The 18,025-nt window shown below is 42.4% G+C and overlaps 1 long non-coding RNA gene across 1 annotated transcript; it reads left to right on the top strand.

Annotated features, from left to right (window-relative positions):
* The first annotated feature begins 12,937 nt into the window (after nt 1-12,937).
* Nucleotides 12,938-15,436, top strand: LOC147799801 (uncharacterized). Its single transcript, XR_015424483.1, has 3 exons — nt 12,938-13,067; nt 13,491-13,653; nt 14,644-15,436. It is a non-coding gene; the product is annotated as an uncharacterized LOC147799801 (long non-coding RNA).
* The last annotated feature ends 2,589 nt before the right edge of the window (nt 15,437-18,025 follow it).

Here is an 18,025-nt window from a genome sequence, read left to right as displayed (position 1 = left end):
AACGCCAGATAAATAGCGAATGATGGCATGTACAATAGCGCCCAGTTTCCAAGGGATTAGTTTTCCTGACGTCCATTGTGCGGCAGAGACGGGGCGTGACGGGGACAAAAAGGCCATGGGGGGAAGAGGCTGGGTCTGGCTGGATGGGGGCTCGCTGGATGAGCCCCATCGGTGGCGTGTCTGTTGTCACGCAAGCAGCGGGGGTGCTGTGTGATACCCACAGATCGGACCGAACAAACTTTGCAAACTCGGATTCATAGGCCCGCTCAAGCATCTTTAAACTCGGAGTTAATCCCTAAGAGATCTCACTTGTTATACTGTAACCCTTTCTGACACATAATTGTCCATCAATCGACACCACTGTGGGCCAGACCTTAACTGCATTTCTCTGTCCCATAATCTATTGGAGGGAATTGTGTTTTAATACGATTTCATTTTATGGTTACGAAGAAAAACGGAAATTTGGAATGTCTTATTAAAATCTTCAAAAAAGAAGAAATAGGCCTAGAAGCAAAAGTCTGCTGCAAACTGTCTCAGTGAAAGGAGCAACCTGCGAAAGCTTTAAAAGTTAGAGACCCGGCGTTTCGCAGAATCGTCCTCTAAGGTAGGGGTCAAAAGAAAATGGCCCTCTGTTAATTGAACGAATCTTGTAAGTAAACGCGTTTTCAAACTTTGCATAGATTATGCCTACTCCAGCGGCAGCCTTCTTTAATCCCAATGAAGTTCCTCCCTGCCAGAAATTCATTCTCTTGTATTCACTGTCCTCTCAGCGATCGATTTGTTTGGGAAGAGTTGGCTGTTTAATCTCTCCAATTGTGCTTCTTTATAAGGAGAATTGTACGGACTAATACCTCGTCTTAAAAGCAATTAGTGACTCTTGTCATGAGCTATGCAAACTGATTACTCGAGGGAGACTACTGATGTTAACGGCGCAGCAAATCTTGCCTTTTCACAATAGTTTGTTCCCACAAATCCGGAAACTAGATTGAACTAGACAGAAATCATATGAAGCGTTAATAGTAGCGCACACTGCAAGAAGTCGAGGACCCACACAGAGCAACCGTCGGAGATACATAATTACACGCATCCCACACGAGTTCGGTATTTTCTGGAAAGGCAAGACCATTCGAGAACGTTTTTGAGTGCATTGCATAAATGATGCGTTCACGCGTTAATTTCTCATTGAGTTTAACCCCTTAACCAACTTTAAACTAAGTATACATGTATATGCTTTTCAGCGATGATTTCTAGATTTACTTATCAGATATCTGCACATGATGAACTGTACCTTTTAAGATCGGATTTGCACATTTTCTCACACCAAAAAGATTTCGTACATTATCGCGGTGATATGTGGTGTTATGTCACCTGCTGCCTTTGGAACAGTCTTAGAAGCACCTTTGCTGTTCGTTTTTGCACTGCTCGGTCTTCTGTGGATTTTCGAGACTTGATATCAATGGCTAACCTTGCTTTTTGATGAGCGAATGCTCTTTGGGAATTGAATGAATCCCGTGAAAACACTGCCGGCCTAAACGGGTCTAAAGCCGGCCGCTGTTGTGTCACGAATACCCTCAAGTCACGACATAAAAGAACGGTGAACAGACACTGTTGCAATTCGAGGCGAATGGAAAGAGGAACTGGCAATTAATTACGAAGGTGTAGTGGGAGAAACAGTGCCTGCCAGAACTTGAAAAGACTAGGGAGAAATTCGATGTGATGAAGAGGCTTAGGCCCTTAAGTATGCCTGCTGTGGACCTTGGTACCACTAAACGATGGAACGTTTTCCGCCAAATCTGCTAAGGCGCTAGGCGACAATACGTTTTAGCCACGGCTAGAAGGGCGAAGGATGATGCCGGTAACGTAAGGTGCCTGAAGTTAATACCAGGAAATATTTTTGAAAGACGAAAACATGTCAGCGTGCTAGGTTCATTTGAGTGATTAATGAGCTTGGTCTTGAAAAATGTTTTTGACAAGATTACTGTTGAGGTACTTCGAGCGGAGGGAGCATTCGATCACTCGCCCTAAAGCACAAACCGCGGGTATGAATGGGTTTTGGTGCAAAGCAGGTCCGTGGTCGTGCTGTAATTAGTCACAGTTAAGGTATGACGGATTCACCCCATACAGAGGTGCTGGTTTTTCTGATTTTGGCCAAATTTGCTCGCCAACTGTATTCTCTGAGAGATGCGGAACAGTAACCCCATTTCTTTCTGAAAAGTGGCAAAAACTCAACTTTGAATGCTGGTGTGGGACATATCTCTACATCAAAGGTGTCGCTACACCTTTTTAAAGGGGGTTCCATCATGAAATTTACCAACGGGTTTGATTCTTCAACCGGACGCGTGACCTCCCCCTTCAGTTCTCATCTCCTTTCTTACCGACAGAACTATGATTTTGCCGACAAAACTTAAAAGAAAAAATCAAATTTAAAATCAGGTCCTATCTCCTACTCTTTTTGAGGGTCTCACTCCACTGTACTGTTATTTGATTGTTAGCTTAAAATCAGTTGAGATTTGCTGAATACAGTATTCAACAAGTAATTAGTGTGAGTTTATTATTACTCTTTTAGATTATCATTCTGGTAAGAAAACGGATGCCTCCTCCGCCACGTACCTCCACATTGAAGCACCAATAGTAATTCAGCTATAACGCCTTTTTGAAGCATGGGGAATACAAATAGGAGGGCGCTATTTTAAGTGAGTAAATTTGGAATAAACACAACAAATTTTATGCAAACCAAATAGCGTCCCACCCCATCCCGTGTCCGCGATACCTCAAATTGGCTAATAGTTTGAAACAGCAATGCTTGGACGACCTTGCCGAATGGGGGAAAATGCCATCGCTTTTGCTAGTAATTCGGATGAATATTAATGAGACGTTCCGGTTTTGAGTTTTGCTGCAGTTGTGAAGCTAATGGTCTCCAAGCCCTAGTCGTGTTTTGCCAGTTTGTTAATTATACAGAATTCCGGCCAAATGCAATCACCTCCCGTTTATGCCTACCCCTCTGTTCATGCTGAACAGCTTAGTTTAGTGTATGGAGGACGAAAAGTGGCCGTCTGCTTTTCTGCTATCAGAATAGTAGAAAAGCAGATTTTACGTCTTTGTAACATGCAATTTTTGACGTTTCCACTTTCTGCTACCTCAAAAGCAGAATGATCATTTTATTGTAATGCAATTTTCCACTTTTCTGCTTTTACAAAAGTAGCTTTACTTTTCCTCTTTTTGATGGCGACCGAAAAGTGGCCAACTGCTTTTTACCTGTCAAACAAGCAGGAAAGTGGATTGAACGTTTTGGCGACAACCGTGAATTCAACTTTTCTGCTTTTGTGATACCAGGGAAGCAGATTTTACATAGGTGGCCGAAAAGTGGCCATCTGCTTTTCTGTCCTCAATTGGCACTGAATGGGGTCATGAACCTGTAGGCTACCGCCATTTCCGTTTTTAGGGGAGTGAAGAGGTCCAATCCCACACGGCAGTATCAGTGTCCCTGTCAGGCAGAGAAACCAGCATCTCAAAGGAAATACAGTTTTACAGCTATAGACACACAAGCTTGCTTGGTCCAAGGAAAACATGTGAATCTTTCACCATAAAAGCTAGGGTGGACTGTAATTATTGGTCTATACGTCTTCAATCCCCAAGAAAGGAAGTGGTCCTAACCTGAGGTTCACAACCCCGTTCACAGACCTTGGATGACAGAAAAGCAGATGGCCACTCTTTTCCGCCTACGTAAAATTGCTCCTCCGATATGAAAAAAAAGTAGAATTCACGGTTGTTGTCTAAACGTTCGATCCTCATTTCTGCCTGCTCGAAAGTAGAAAAGCAGATGGCCGCTTTTCGGCTTCCAGCAAATGAAGAAAAAGTAAAATCTGCTTTTCTTGAATCAGAAAAGCAGAAATATAGAAAAATGCATATTGGTAACCAAACAATGTTCGTTTTGCTTTTTGAGGTGGCAGAAAAGTAGAAAAGTCGAAATTGCATGTTACCAGAACTTAAAATCTGCTTTTTGACCATGCTGATATCAGGAAAGCAGATGGCCACTTTTCGTCCTTCACGGTGGTGATTCCCCGTAAACAGGAAAAAAAATACTCTAGTCGGCCTCTGGCAAAGTCGCATTGGAAAGTATATAAGAATCTCCGCCACATGGCCCCACGGGATTATTTACGCGGCTAGAGCCAAGGCTAGCCGAGGCTAGCCAGGGCCTGTCATAATGTGGCAGGCTGGTGGCTCTCTCTGATGTGTTTGGAGGCATTAACCGGCGGCTGGGAGGGAGGATAGCAGTGGCTTGGCAGTTGATGAGTAACGGAGTCTTAGTCCTATAGGGACCCCCGTCAAATTCAGCAGGACTGGAAATAAAAGTACCCTGGCCCTACTCTGACCCCTCTAGGCGGTTTTTAATAGTTGTAGGGGCTAGAATACACCTACTGAGAAATTTAAATGTCATTAAAAAAGGGCAGTTTCTTTATACTGGTATATTGAAGGGCGGTCGATCATTCCGAAATAAGAAATTTCGTCAACGGGTTAGAGTTCATTATTAACTTAAATTAATCAAGAATGCAATCGACCAATTTTCTTTAGGTTTGCTTTACATTATGATTTTAGGTTGCACCACACTGAACCACTTCGGTCCCTTTGAGTAGAAGCAACCCCTCATTGGTTAAAAAGAGCCCTGTTGGTGGGGAGTATTCAGTTTTGTTGGTAGCATCAAGTTAGCCACTGCAACGCCTGCCTTTCAGTCGTTCGTGAACCAGTGAAGTGCAGTTCCCACCAAAGGATGCATACCGTTAAATGGCTAGATATCCTTGCGTGAACTTTTTAACGTTTTGTGATCTCGGCACGGGTTATTTACAATATGAGGTGCCATTATCGGGAACTATTATGGAGATATTTCTAGAAATGACAAATTTGGGCTTCCAACTCTTCGTATTGCATTAAAAAAAACCTCCAACATGTGGACCTAATTTGCACAGAGGCGGGCTGCTACATTCAGAGCTGAGCGCATAGGTTTACTACTATTTTGTGTTGTCTTTTTGGTGAAGGGCAAATTAATTAAAAATCCAGTGGCTAACCTCTGTCAAAATGAAATTAAAACTGAACTTATGTCCAAAATCTTGAATTTCAAAGAAAAAGGGGAGGCCAAGCTCTTCCTGAGAGTTACCAGTCGCTGCTATTTCTGTCCGATTTTTCTATGGGCGCGTATTTAGTGTGGTTCAACCATAGAGCTATATATGTGTATAAGATATACATGTGTAGCTCTATGAGTGCAACCCAAAGGGTGCACGCACGTATTTAGGCCAGAAATATATTTGTCCGCCGAGCTCATTAATAAAAGTTATATACTCACAATATTTTATATTAGAGGGTCCTGACAGCCAAAGACCTGGAGAATTGAAGAAATATGACACTGAACCTCTGAGCCGGACTCAGGGCTTCCAATACTGGCCACTTTGGATGCAATCGGGTCCGAAAGTAGCATTATTTGAGCCATTTTGCCGAGGGAGGGTTTTTCAAAATGGCTACTTTTCTGGACAGGGACATTTTCTGCATATTAGGGGTGGTCTGCTTCTGGTTAAAATTTCTCAAAAATTCATTAGTTAACCCCCCGAAAATTGAAAGGAAAATGAAAGAGGACATGTGGAACATCATTTTTCTGTGCAGCCTGAACACCTGTGAGAGTTGTGAGTATTTTTAAAATATTTGTGAATTATGGAGATTTATCACTGCTGTTTATGGGAATTTATTTTTAGTGGTGCACCCCAAAGGAGCCTCCATTGCCAGGGAAATTGCGCCCTCTTTTGGTCGCGTTTGTGGCTCATTTTAGAACGAAGCACGCTTCGCTCGGCTGATGGCCTTGCACAGATTTAGTGAAGGAAATACGTCACACGGGGTCAGAGCTAACGACGCCAGAGCATTTTGGGTAAATGTCTGCCAGGCGCAGCGGTTTTCAGTTCAATATTTTCTCTTTTTCTTCCTCACTGCTGAAAATATTCTCACTATTTGCATCGCTGCGAGCGTGAGGGCGCAAGAGGACATCAGTGTAAAATCGGGTTGCTCCACGGTCGCACGCGTTTCGTATTCGCTCCGGTTGTCCTCATGCCGTTTCCATGATCCTGCCAAATTGGTCAGCTTGCCGCGAGTTTTAAATGGAAACGCTCAGGAAAGGCTTCGTGGATGAGGTCAATGGTTCATTCTCCCACTTTGGCGGAGGGAGATTTGGTGCAAGAGGGAAGGTTTTATTTAAATCCAAAGAGAACAGGTAGGAGATATCCAAACCCCAATTTGGTATTTGAATTTGAACGCCCAGGGAGCAAGTCATTTAGACCATGGTTAGATCTCCTTCCATCTCCTTGGTGCATTTCAGTATTTACAAAAGAATATTCTTCAGGTTTCATTCATTTGGCTCGGTGTTTGCATTGTGTGAGGAGAGCGGCTGTCAAGATCCGTAGGCGCGCCGATGTCAGCGGCCCGACAAATGCAACCTTATATTTCTGTGAATATTGACACTGTGTATGTCCATGTGCATGTACATGTGTGTTCTTTTATCACACATACCAGGCTGGGGGCATGGCTAATATACCCCCCCCCAGCGTATAGGAACCCACCACCAAACCCCAAGAGTACGTTTATCGTGGAAGCTCCCTTGTGGGAGAGGTCTTGAACAAGCAACGAGTAGTATCAAAATCGACTGTAGTAGTCCTATGTGTGCAGGCCTTTGGTGGCCCAACAGGGTTTGACAAGTTGTGCTGGGTAGCACAGCAGACCTATCAAAGACGACATAAACACATTTTCCATGTTTCACTTTATTATGAGATGACCTTGTCTAATGACTAGTTATGTAAAGATGATTCATGCTCTGTGAAGATAATTCATGTTATGTATAATCCGGTCGGATTTACTCCGACGGTGCTCCTCTAATCCAAGATGGATGGATTTAGGGAAAATGGCAGAAAAAGTTCAGGGCGGATAAGGTCTCTGGCAGAACGCCTTTATTTTGGAGGGCGTAGGCCTATTTGGCTTTGGCCGCGCTGACGCAACAATAAACACGGAATGTAAACCTAAAGGGCTAGGGTTTGCAGCCTTTACAGGCTCAGTGAAGGAACAGGTCAACCCTTTTGCTTGCATTAGAATAGTGCGAATTTACGTAGGTAGAGTAGCTAGTGCAATACTTTTATGAAGATGGTCACCAGTTTGTTATACTTGCAAAATCTTTTGCAAATACTGACACAAAATTGTGGATTAGTGTTTTATGGTGTCACGACTGAACAATAATAATAGTGGATATGCGAGAAATGGGAATTACTAAATGGAGAGACAGACCCCTAGGTTAATCACCCGACAGTACACAAGTGCACGGGCATTTTGCATTTTTAAGAGATAACTGGCCCTACGTTGTTGGTAGACAGCCTTTAAGCCGTAATGGTGTTATGCACAGTGGTTCTTAGAGTGAGCCGACACTGAGAAATACAAAGGATTGGATTGGCTTTAGTCACAACTGCTCTGGCCAAGACGCCATTTTAGTTTGACTAGAAGCTATGATAATGGGGGTATCATAAGGTAGCTCACAGTGAGCAATACTTCTCATTTCAACAATCGTTGGAGGAGAAAGGGATATTGAGGCAATAAAATTTATTACAGCGTGGAAGAACATCTTTGTGCTTTTGGCCGCCCATATAAGGTGTCGCTAAGGTTTCATAAACAAAGCGAAGGTCGACAGAACCACGGATACGCCAGTTCCGATATAAATAAAGATGATTTCGACAAGATTCAAGGGATACGCCCGAAAGGAAGAAGTGAAAGGCAATGTTTTTGCAAGAAGTAGGCTTAAGGGGCGGATCCAGCTTCGGGTTTGAGGGGGGCAAATTCAAAAGAGAAATGTGGTTTCGAACTCATTCAATATGATGTTTGGGACACAAATTAAAGCCTTACTCTTGGTCCTGACATCCTTGCTTTTATTTGCTGGTGTTGTTTTCTTAGGGTTCTGTGGCTAATATTTGATTGGAAAACACCCGTAACACTTTCTTTCTCACTCAACTAGGATGGGTTGTGTGTAAAAAAAGGGGAAAGTAATCAAAGCTCAGCGGAAAGACAGGAGCAGGTGAGGGGTGAATGAGCCCCCATTAGCCCAAGAGGGAGAGCAAACAAAGTTTAACTCCGTGGAAAAGCCAGGATCATGAGGAAAGGGGAATAAGTCTCTCGGCTGTTATGAAGAAAAGCAAAGATGAGCTCGCCAGAGGAATGGCTGCCCTGGAGCAGGGAGAAACCAGGGGATGTCCCAGCAAAACTGGGAAATGCCCTCTAAAATGCTGGCTTCTCTTCTAAATCTCTGACTCCACTTTGAAGGTACGTGATGACGACGGGCAAAAATGACATTGATATTATCAAGAAAACAAGGGGAAGCAACAACATCTGAACGTCATATTGATTGATTACTTTTGGGGGTCAATCTCATGCAGTCAGGCCTTAGTAAAAGCCATTTTACTGGCTACTGGCCTTGGTGTCATTCAGGGCGCATACGCACAAATATATGTGAGAAGTTGAAGCATTTGTGCCTTGGCTATATCAAAGAAGGCATCGAGTGGCTTGCCTCTTGACAGAGGGAAGCAAGGTAAAAGGGAATGAGCTCTGTTTGCTGCGAAAGCATGCTGAGAGTAGCTCGCCAATAAACCTTTTGCGAGCTAAATTTGAATAAAATCTGGTTCACTGAGTTATCCGATTGCACATAAACATAACGATTTGAATTCCCCAGACTACAGACCCTGTTGCTGTACCTCGTGATTTGGGGCAAGCTTTTGCATAGCGACCACCATCCCTGGAATGGACTGGTTCCTTTGTGCCCTTCTTATCCATTGAGAACAGTGTATTATTGCAAGGCGTCTCTTATGTAACTAAGCAAAAGCTTGCCCCGAACACGGACGTATATAAAAAATACCTGGACTTGCAACGCCTTTGTATGAAAAAGAAGCCAACCAGCGGGCATTTTACCGAGCCGAATACAAAGGCGTGGGTTGGCTCCCTACTATTGACGTCAGGAAGAACAAAGGCGGGCATTCCAGGAAAGCTTTGTATTCGGCTCGGTAAAATGGCTGCGAGTGGATTCAATGACTCTATAAGCTGATTAAGGGCACTGCGAGTCCAGATTTTATTATACACGTCCGTGGCCCCGAATCACGAGGTATAGGCCTAGAAACAGTGGTTTTAGTATGGAGAATTCAAGTTATGTTCACGAGAAATTAAAGAACTCAGTGTACCAGATTTGTGTCAAAGTTAACTCGCAAAAGGCTTATTGACGGGACATATGCAGCAAGGTATGAGACGGAGAGAACCCCCTCCTGCTTTGTGTTGGTCATTGTCTCGCAGGAATCTGGGGAATTCCTTTCAGACATCTTGGGGGATGTGTTAAGTAACAATAGTCTGGAATGTGTATAGGGATTGGACATGTTGGGGGGGTACCCCTCGGTCTCATTTCTTGCTGGGTATATGACGGGAGCAAAGTAAAAGGGGAATGAGGCCTTAGAAATGGGTTTTTACAGAAAGAAATTGCATTTGACAAATAAGTCGAGCAGGGTGAGACGGGGGTGAGTGAGGGATGGGTGAGATATGGGAGAGCCCAGGCAGGAAAGAGGGTTATGCCCACGTTACAAAGGAGCAAAGGGATGGAAGGTTGAGGGGATTTGAAAGTTGGAGCAAAGAATCTTTCTGCCCATACCTCAGACTAAAGACTATGGAGCCCGAACAAAGCGGCGATGCAAATAGTTTACTATACTTTATTCGTTCATCCAAAATTGATCAAGCCAGTGATATGAAATATATCGCCAAAAGACACGTGATTAGCGATACTAACAGTGAGAAGATGAATCATTTCACTGATTGTACCAAGGCCATTTTATCCGGAACTTTTCTTGTGACAAAACATTGCCATTGGCGAACCACCGATTTAAATAATTGTCGCTTCGCTGAGAGGAAGTGATACCTCGCTGTCATGTCACAGGTCGTGCACAATGTAGCCAATCACAGTCCAAAGCCATCAGCCCTTCCCAGCGCCCTGTTCGGGCGATGGGCGACGAGCAAAAGTATGACAGCGCTGTTAGGGCCAGTGGCATTGGGGGGTGGGGAAATGTGGGGGGGGTGACTTGCCCGGCCATCATGAAAATGTGGAAGGGGGGTCGGGGGCGACACCATATGACTCTATAATTATGGTCGATGTTCGTCTTACATCTGTATTATGCATTCAGAATGGCATATTAATGGCTTTAAAAAAATATGTTTTCTTTTTTGAGTGATATTGAAGGCATTTTAGTCTTTAAATTTTGTCTAAGAAATTCTTCACAATCAACGTGGGGGTGATTCAATTGCCCATCCCCATCTAAAAAAGTGTGGGGGGTGTGTAAACCCCCCCCCGGGTTTACGACTATGGTTGGGAAGACCTTGCGCGCCTGTGAATTACCGCTGTTCCAAAGAAGCAGTTCGGTATTTCCAAAAGCAAGATGCCTCGGGAACAAAACACGTGCGCGAGGCCGTGTAGGGCCGCCCTGATAAGGTAAACCTCGCACGCGCATTCCAATGACCTTGGAAGCGTTTACTTGTGACCCTGCACTGTTGGAATACGAACTGGCTCAGACGCGCTTCATTTTGGGCGTGCGCTGTTGGAATAGGCCTACTTGGCTTATCCATATGGCTTATGGGGGCGAGGAGTCGGCAATCAAGAAAACGTTTAATATTATAGATATCGTCACGAAGTAGCACTCAACTGCATTTGCGTGCTACTTCGTGAAAACCGTTTTTACAGCAATTTCGGTTTCACGAATTAGCACTCAAGTGTGCGCGCACACATCGTACACTCATGCATAATCAAACCATTTTCGTTTTCACAAAGTAGCACTCACGCTTTGAAAGGTCTAAAACGATTTGATTCACCCGTAAATATGTGACTTAACTAGAAGATGCTCTCAAAACTTGTTTTAACTGTCTACATTAAGGAAAAGGTCAATTCCTGAAAACGACGATTCACGGAGCACGTGCTGCACGAGAAATTACGCATTTCTGTAAAATAGGCGCTGAAGCAACGCACGCCATGGATGAGTACTGATGCGGAGTGTTGATGAAAGTTTGCTGGCATGTGGATCACATTATTCTATTTTCAGTGTACAGACTATGCCTTAAATCAATATGATGAGGACAATTTGCCTGCACAAAATTAAATCATAAAGCAATTTAATTTTTATCAGCTATAGCGACTGTATCTTTTGTTCTGATGACCGAATTGTGAAGAATAACACAACTTCCCGGTACATGAATGCAACCTTCTCATAGGCATTTTTGCTTGTAGTTTCTGCATTTGTAACAACCAGCCATGTAAGATTTTTTTCTGTTCTGTTTCTTTTCACAGTAGACTTTGGGGTTGAGAAGACAAAAACGCTGTATTCGGCAATTCGTCGTAATGTCAATCCACCCGGAATGGGGGTTAGGGTGACTTTGACCAAGCAAAAACATGACCCTCGTCGGAGAAAAACTGCATTGTTTAGCGCTAAGAGCTTTTCCAAAGTACGAAAATTGCTATTATCTGGATCCAGAGAGACATGCTTAGGCTACCCAAACTGTTGAAAAGAAATCAAAGAGCCTACGTTATAATTTCACGCATTTAAGACAAACATCAAATACTTATTTACACTAACCCATATTTCTATATTTTTACTTGCATTGACATTCCACCACACTTTACATTGGCACTTTGGGAAGTGTAACTGATTGAAACTTGACGTTTACTTTGACCATCATCCAAAGATTGTCCGGGAAAATTTTCGTCATTATTTGAGACTAGTCTTCTTCTTACATCTTAACTGTGACGTCATGATGACGTCTTCATTTATATTTTGGAATTGTGGAATATTTTGTCTTTTAATTTACATATTTTGTTCGGCTTGTCAGAATATCCAGTACAAGGACGTCATGATGACGTCATCAGATGTCATGTTACGATATTTTGTAGAATCGTTCTTATAACTCTAAATGCGAAAAGCTCAAATCATTTTGTGAGTTTGAATTCGTGCATTTATACGAGGCTAAATAAGGTTTGCAAAATTTAAATTCAAGTAGACATCACGGCGTAGTTTATCATCGCACATTTTTAATCGACTATATCACATCACATCCGTCGAGTTCTAGGGTAACCAACACTGTGTATACGTATGTTCATGTCCCGTAGAGAAAACGTTCGTTACAGGCGCGCATGCGCACTTCATTTTCAAGCAGACATAACGGTTTTTCGTGCGAGCAGACGATCGTTATAGCACGAAATTTTTCAATGACTGACCTCCTAAAATACCAAAGTAAAATGAAAAGAACTAAATTTTGGGAAGATCCTCCATTTGTAAGATTTTTAAGTAACAGTAAATCCGAGAACAGTATAAAGAAGTGAATTTTAAGGACTCTTTCAAAAAAAATCGAAATTGCAAAATTTGGCACTAATTTCATCAATTAATTTTTAATATAATATAATTTTCTGAGGCAAAAATCTAGCCCCCTATTAAAGATTCACCCTTAATGCATTGATTCCAGGCATTTATTTTGAATCCACAGGACAAAATGTTCAACTATCAGGTCATTTTGAATCACCGCAAAATCGTATCGTTCCACCGGTGCACGAAAATTCAAAGCCATAAATTTGTATCGGTTTTATTACCAAAATGGTGCAGGCCTATCCAAAACTAGGATGATGTTTTTTCTGTTAGATTGTACCGATTTCTCTAGTACAGATACCATTTCATCAGGCAGAATCGCTAAATTAGAGACGTTTCCTGTTCATCACTTCCGCTGCTATGGACTCTGACCAGTGCGGTGCCCCAACGTCGTCGCGTCCGCCTCAGCACATGTGCAAGAACTTTTCATGTCACACGTTCACATGTAAACATTCATACACGAATTTTGTCGATCACCGTAGGATATGGTCCATCTGATATCCAAGCTTCACCTTCACCGGCGATTGTTAGACAGCTTGCCAACTTCATCACCTGCAGCTATGGAGACTTCGCTAGTTTGCCAAGGCTACATTTACGAAGACACGTTTCTGTAGTCATGTAAGTTTCTTTAAGTCTTGCCTCCATCACAAGATTATCCCCAATGGGTTTGAGTTTGAAATTCCAGCCTTCTGATCTCAACCCGGGTAAGAGTACTTATTGTGACACTATTCACCGCATTTTACACTCCACCTCACGTAAGATCATTGGGTGTACTGTGCAAACTATGCGTGAGCGCATCGATAACTCGAGCAACACCATTGATCGGTACCGACGACATCTTTATGATGTCACCGATGGCTGAACGGCTTATATCATCAGGGGCATAATTCACGACCTAAATCACGAAATTCGTGCGGATCGCGAAGCAACCAAAAGCAAGAAAATCAAATCTAAGTACCCCAAGCTCAAATCAGACAAATCTCATTGTGCGCCCATATCAACGAACACGCTAACCAAAAGAGTTTGGTTGTTACCATCCAGCGAGATCTCCCCCTTACTGATGGCCAACGCTCTGTCCTCGAGCGTGGACTGAATTTCATCCCGCAGACGAACCGATGGGACGAGTTCACCACCCGTCAGGGTCAAGTTCTTCCGCCGTATGCGTTCGCACCCGATCCGACAACCCGCCGCTCCTGATATACTTGTGAGCAGCAAAATAACCATACTCTAACTGTGATGCTAATATATTATCGTATGATGCAATAGGAGTACAGTTAGAACTTGTTAGAATTAATGTATTTAATGAAACAATCTGCTTTAAATTTTCGCTCTCCGCAAAAAGAGTGCAGGGAAAGATTCAACAGCCCACCCACCCCCATCTCAAAAAGTTGAGGGGAATATATACCCCACCCCCAGGATGTACGCCCCAAAACGTTTACTCGTTGGAATATGCATACGTCGTGTTTTGGGCTACTTCATTGACTCTCGAATAACTTAGCCTACATGGACGCCGCCATGTTGCATGTTGCTTGTCACTAAATACCAGCGATAACCGGTTGTTTTTTCCGGCGTTCGAGCGGCCGACCCACGAACAACAAATCGAGCTGTTCCTGGACATACGAGAACAAGCCGTCCGAGCTCGGCCTATTTGACTGTACGAGCTTCGAGCTGGACCAGGAGAGGGCGCAATTCTCTTAGCAACAACGGCTCCCTTGGTCGGAATGAACTTTGCTGGTTCACGAACGACTAGGAAATGCACGTTTTATGGCCACTTCGCTATTGACGAAGTAAACGCTCACGGATAATACGTCTTTTTAACCAGTGACGGGGTACTTCCTCACGAGGCGAATATGCCAGTTGTAAATTTATTCATTTATGTCACAGTTGCAAAATTATTGTTTTATTTACATGTATAACATCTAAAGCCCATCTTGGACATAACAGAATAAGATTGTTTAATAAGACTTCGCATAATTGTTTTTAGCTTTACAATCGTATGATTTTTAAGCCACGATTTTTATTTAACCAGCCGACCTGTTTTGAGGCCAAAAAGATATGAGAACCGTAGACGTATAGGAAAGCTATTCATTTTTGTGGAAATCCCTCAGGGAACCTTATATTAAAAGCGGAAAAAGCCCTATTCTGTCTAAGCGTTTTTGTCAGTAATATTTTTCCTTTCCTTCCTGACTAATAGATGGAGAGGGCGTCCTAGAACTCGCTGGTCCGATGGGAGTAAACTGTGCGCCTAGTGTTAAAGGGGCCTTTACCGTGGGGAAGGTTACCAGATACCGTTCCAATGGTGGTCCTCTACCCTATGATAAAAAAAGTTTTTTATGGCAGGGACAGATTTGGACTTGTCCAAAGGAATTTTAGGTGCAAAGTGGAAGGTATCTATGTATTTTTGTTTTCTGCCTTGAAAACGCCCCAGTCAAACGATCTTTACGTGACCTTGCACAAGACCAAAGAAAATGCTGTGAAGGCTTATGATGGCACTTGCAGACACCATTAACCCAGCAGCAGCGCGGGTAAATGAAGTTGGTGAAAGGCGATAAAGTGTATTTGGAAATTAAGGGTGAGGTCCACGGCAACGGGGTCAGTTTCACCTCGTTCACCGGGTTTTTGCTGTACCCAGATTAGACTCGGTGATTTCTCGCCAAGAGAAAGATTCTTTGCTTCCTCGACCCATCCAAGATGAATCCATGAACAAAGGTCTTAACCTATTTCCCTAATTATGCACCTATTTCAGAGATTTAGCACACTTTAGTGTAGCAAAAGAATTTTAGCACGTTCAATTTTGCACTAAGATTAATAAGCACACTTTAAATGAGTGATGTTATGAGTCTGTCCATAATGTCTTTGCAGTGTGTTATTTTAACCAAACTTTGTCATTAATGTTAAGGCACTCATCCATTACAGTTAAATTTGATGAATATCTGAAACGTTTTTCTCTTTTTTTACTTAAAAATTCTTACCGGTGACAAATCTTAGTCTGAGATCAGATGAGATTCAGATCATTTCACAATTTTCCCCCAGAGTCCCGAATCAGAAAAAGGAAAATGTGATGCTCTGTAATAAAAAGTGTTTGAGTCAAAAATAACAAAATACGAAATTTTAAATTTTGGGATAGAAAAATGAATACCATTTAGTTCAATTGGCCGGGTACTGATAAATATCCACTGTCTATTTGGAAAGAGCCCGTAACATGAATTTTTATTTCTGGACTGTGTATTTTGGTTTTTTATTGAAAAAATAAATGTCTTCTATGAAAGCACACCTTTTTAATCATTTTAAAACTTCCATGCCTTTTGAGACAAATATGACCGTTAAAGTCAGTTTAGGAATACAGTTTATTTGGTGGGGGGTCTGTTAAAAATTTGAAATCAAACCGCGCTTATTGAAAATATTTGTCAGAAAACTTGCCTAGGCCTATACGGTCATGTGTTAAAAAAGAACGAATCACCAATGACAAGGAAATTTACGGTATCAAACTATCCGATGACCCTGGCAATACTGAACCGTGAAATAGTTGTTACATCGAGGTGTCTTCCTGAAATGACATCATATCTTTGCTCATGAATATGGAAATTTCCATTGGCATAAAATCAGCACAGGCACCAAAATGCCCTGGATATGACAACAAGAAAACAAACGTGATTGACCACAAGCTAGTGTGCATTGACATGAACGATATTTTGCGTGTGCCTTTGAAGTTGAAAGTATAATTATTACAAGCCATTTGCGAGTTAAATTTGACCCGAGGACAGCTTTTGCTTGGTTACATTAGAGACGTCTTGCACCAATACACTGTTTTCAGTGGATAAGAAGGGCACAAAGGAACTATGTAGTCCAATTTAGAGATGGTGGTCGATATGCAAAACCTTGCCCCCAGTCACGGGTTATGTATAGCAATACCTAGTATGTAAAGCCACAGTGTATTTAGTCTGGGGAATTCAAATCGTTATGTTTATGTGCAATCAGATAACTCAGTGTACCAGATTTTATAATCAAATTTCACTAGCAAAAGGCTTATTGCAAATTTACTTATCTCTTTATCGCGCATCTATATCGTAGGCCTATGGCACATTAACAATAAATAACCAATTGCAAGAGTTAATTGTAAACCTTGAGGGCGGTTCGAGACTCGTTCTTTCAAACTGAGTTGAAGTTATAGTTATACTTCTTTGTTGAAAAAGTGCACTGAGGCTTAAAATTATTTCTCCTGCTGACAGATGGTAATTAGGATTTTGGAACCAATTGGCTTGCTTTACACCCATTCGGGAATTTCATAATGTTCCACTTGTTTCGTAATGAAACTTGTTGATTTCATGTATACCGTCGACCGATTGTTGAGTCACAATAACCAGTGAGTCACAAATTTGTTTTTCATGCCAGGCGTCACACGATACAAAGCATGGACATATTTATGAATAACTCATATCCACTTCACTTTCCTGATGAAGTTACTATCTTCCCCTGAAAAGCTTCTAGGTTGCAAGACGCTGGTGAAGTGTTGGTAAGAAACCACAAAATAACGAACAAAAAAATGAAGTGATCGTTAAAAGGGACGGCCGAGGAACTACGAAGAAAGGAGCGCCCGACACCCTGAACTTTAAAAATTTCTACGGTACAAAACACCCATGAACAAACAAGTCTGACCCTGAACAGTGCCATCATTTTTTCAGTATCAAACCTACCTATATCAAAAGTTCGGAAATTCTAAACATGAAGAAATTGGAAGATTGCCCCTTCCCCAATTCAAACTCAAAAATGTTGGGACAGGCGCTAGATCTTGAAGGTCAGAGGTCAAAAATCTTTGGTTCCAACCCCTGCCAAGGGCCAGGTTTTTATTTTTAGCGCTTAGTTTCAAACTTGACTTGATAAAAATTCAAATTTAGGAACTCGAATTAGCAAGGAAACCGGTGGTTTGGAGCTATGACTTCTCTCGCCGGTGTAAATGGTACAACTGTCCCCCTGGCAGTAAACTTTGTCCCCCTGGTAACTTTGTACCCCCCCCCACGACACTTTTACAGGATGGCAAGAGGGACACATTTACCTACAGGTAAATCTGTTCCCGTCCAGGTAAATTCGTCCATTTGTCCAATGGTAATTTGTCCCCCATGAGAAATGCGTCCCCCGTGCAACGTCGCAAGTCTATCAACCAGACTGTGCGCGTCACTTTATCTAAACTTTTTTCGTGCAGCGTTTGGAGAGACACCGTGCTCATTCTGGAATGCTCGTTATGTCAAAACACAGCGGTTAGATGAAATTTATTCTAGACGTGGGCGTCCACTGCGACCAAGTCAATTGGTGCCAGTTACACCCTCACTAAAATGTATTGTTTTAAACGCCAGTGAAGAGGGCTTTTCCAACAATCTTGGTAGATCTTATGTCAAAAAGCAAGCATAGCCAATCAGAATGATACACCACCAAATCTGAAAAACCCAAGACAAACGTTCACCAACAGCACATTGAACTGAAATAAGTCTTTCAGGATAAAGAGATTTGCCAAACACTATCCGGTTCGCAAGTGACTTCGTCACAAAGGTGGACTCGCCACGATTTGCAGGCTCCCATTG

This window comes from Acanthaster planci, linkage group LG02 (assembly GCF_054643075.1).
Source record: "Acanthaster planci isolate LZ-2023a linkage group LG02, COTS_SCS, whole genome shotgun sequence".
Lineage (NCBI taxonomy): Eukaryota > Metazoa > Echinodermata > Asteroidea > Valvatida > Acanthasteridae > Acanthaster > Acanthaster planci.
The sequence above is the reverse complement of the archived record's forward strand: the minus strand, read 5'-3'. Positions and strand labels throughout refer to the sequence as shown.